This window comes from Diadema antillarum, unplaced genomic scaffold (genome assembly GCF_040938485.1).
Source record: "Diadema antillarum isolate AM-2024a unplaced genomic scaffold, OU_Dant_1.0 seq00000719_RagTag, whole genome shotgun sequence".
NCBI lineage: Eukaryota > Metazoa > Echinodermata > Echinoidea > Diadematoida > Diadematidae > Diadema > Diadema antillarum.
The window spans coordinates 964940-968303 of record NW_027271623.1 but is presented as its reverse complement, the minus strand read 5'-3'; positions in this window follow the sequence as shown (position 1 = coordinate 968303).

The window sequence follows — 3364 nt, the reverse complement described above, 5'->3', positions numbered from 1 at the left end:
GGTGGAAGTTAGCACACTACGCCGTCGTTCACTCCTGATCCATGTACGTTCACTCCTAGGATCACAGAACTCTACTGGTCCTGACCACAGAAGTTCTGTGGTCCTGACCCATGAGTGTATGTACAATGTGTACGATCTTTGGGCAGCTGCGATACGTAGTGCGCGCGCAGTTTAGCCCAGTAGATCGTATACGGTGGTGGGTGTCATACAGACCATCATTACCTGGAAAAGTTTTTAAAGTACATTGTATCACTGCTTGTACAAGAATTCCTCGTTGATTCGTGTTCTAGATGGAAGGATATCGGAGTAAATTTAGCTTAGCTAACACCTTGGGCAACTTTTTTTGTTTTAACCTAATTAGCATAATTACGTAATTGGCACATATAAAATATGTAAAATATTGCTAGATTTAATACAGGATCGATCGAAACCTAAAAACATGGGAAATACATTTTTGACTGAGGTTTTCACTTTTTATATTAAGGAATCTAGTCATAACTTTTTAATGTTCAATTTCAAACGATGAAAGTGTCTAAAATATCGTAATCATATAGCATTAATGACCGCGTATTTGCATATTTTAAAGCACTAGTTAATAGTGAAGTAGATGGTAATATTATGCCATGACAACAGGCCTGAAACATAAGCACAAGGTTTTGTTGTTGCTGTGGTTGAATCACATTTTTAGATTGGTACTTATGAAGTTAACTGATTTGCTTGTTACCTTGGCAACCTTAAGCACTCATTTTTAATGGTCTCATTTGCATATTCAGCTAAAATTAGCGCAATAATATATGTTGTTAAGCTCGAAAACACAGGTATAATACGGTTTTCACCTTTGTTTTAAGACCATGAATCCGTTTGTATCATGCATCGGTTTGTTAATTCAAACCATGTAGGCCTATCTATAAGCATATATATTAACGAGATAATTAGCACATTGTATGTACAGTGTACAATAGTCCAATACATGGCATATTATGCCACGTACTGCAGGCCCTACTATATATGACCGGGAAAAGTTGGTATATGTACAAGGTAGACAAGTTTTATAGACTTGTGTGTTAGATGGGTAGGCTATACTAACAACGCAGAAAGCTCAGCTTGGTGGCCACCCTTTCAACCTTGGGCACTTCTTAGCCTGATAAGCATATTTGAATACGTATATATGTTGTTAGTTTTATACTAGGACGCCTGGATATTGCAAAAATACAGGAAGCATGACAACACGAAAAATATAATTGTTACTAGGGTCTTGTTTCCTGAAGGAGGAATCCATTTCTAACACCAGTTCCGACTATCAGGAACTTTTTGAAGGTTCAAGTCTCACAGTGAATGTACAGTTTAATGACTTTTGCTTTTGATAGCATAATGGATGTATAAACAGTTCAAGTTCAATCAATCATAGTTTATTTCCATTCAACGAAAATCAAGAAACATAGTACAAATTTCCAATCAACAGAAATCAAAACATAGTACAAAGTATACATATCATGAAATGATATTGTTCGAACATTTGCAAAAGATTCATGTAATATCCGAGATAAATTACATGTATATAACAACATATGTTTATATATATATATATATATATATATATATATATATACAATAATACAAATATACTTCGTGGACGTGCGAAAAATAAATTCGATTATGGAAAATAGTGATCCACTAAAAAGCAAAGCTTGTGGGACGTGGATCGCTAGGTAAATAATGAGTAAATATTAATATATTATTTCGAGGGTTTTTATAGCTATTATATTTGATATAGATTATTTAAATCATTTGTAAAAAATATATGTGTAGTTATATTGAGATACGCAGGTCGGGAGAAAAGTGTATAATATCAATGTTAATGCCTGGACACTGTTCACTAAACCACGTGTACCGAGAAAATATGACAAGGACAACACACTCGTATGCACATTACTCACACACATATAAGACGCGAGACAGTACCGAGAGGAGAGAAGACGGTAACAATGCAAGTCTACGAAGAACAAAAGACAGGAAAGGAAGAGGAGAGAAGAAAGAAGAGAGGTCCGCATGCAGAACACGCAAAGTGCTGCGACATCAGGACAGGTGAAAGCTCTCAAACATGAATTAAAACAATTTAAATTATCTAAAATTATAGGTAGAGAGTAAATATTTTCTGAATTTGTATTTAAATGTGACGAATTTAGGGGAATCTTTTAAACTATTGTCTAGATTATTCCAAAGTTTGGGTCCGGTATAAAGAAATGTACTTTGGGCATGTGCGGTTCTCATTAATGGAAGATGATATTCATCGGATCGTCGCGTGGGATAATTATGTACATGACTGTTTCGATGAAATAAGTCATGAAATATTTTAGGTAAAAAATTACTGTTATAATTAAACATAAACTGACCAAGTTGAAACCCATACAAATCTTTTATTTTTAGTATTTTATGGTCAAAAAACAAAGCATCTGTGTGTTCTCGGGTATGTAGATTAAAAACGATTCTGACCGCTTTCTTTTGTAATAAAAGAAGTTTATCTAGTAATATCTTATATGTATTACCCCAAGCAAGAATTCCATAATTTAAATAAGGTAATATTAAGCTAGAATAAAGAGTTAATAATGCAGAAGAAGGAAGATAATATTTTAATCTGTTCATGACGCCAATATTACGTGAAATGATTTTACATATGTTATTGATATGATTCCTCCATGAAAGCTTGTTATCAACACAAACACCAAGAAATTTAAAAGAAAAAACTTCTTCTAGGGGAGTAGTATCAAATGTTATATTGCCTGGGAGTTTGTCTAAAGAGTTACTAAAAAGCATGAATTTTGTTTTTTGAATATTTAGTGACAATTTGTTTGCGTATATCCATTGTATAACCTTTTTCAATTCATCATTTACTGTGCTTGTTAAGATATTTGGGTCTGGGTGGGAAAAGAAAAGGTTAGAGTCATCCGCGAATAATATGAGAGATAGTTTCTCCGAGGATCTATGAAAATCATTGATATAAATAATGAATAACAGTGGGCCTAGTAAGCTCCCTTGAGGAACACCACATGCAATTGTTTTATTTTGAGAGTCAAAGCCGTTGACATGTACAAATTGGGATCTTTTTGATAGGTAACTCGTGAACCACTCCAAGGCCTTTCCACGTATGCCATAATGAGATAATTTGGCGAGAAGTATTCCATGGTTAATCGTGTCAAAGGCCTTGGAGAAGTCCAAGAAGATACCTATTGTGTGTGAAAATGTTTCGAGTGCGTGTGTGACTTTGTCGATGAGGGCGAGTAATGCGTGTGTTGTGCTGTGATTTTCTCTAAATCCAAATTGAAAATTTGAAAATATGTCACAGGTTTTAAGAAAACGTGCTGTC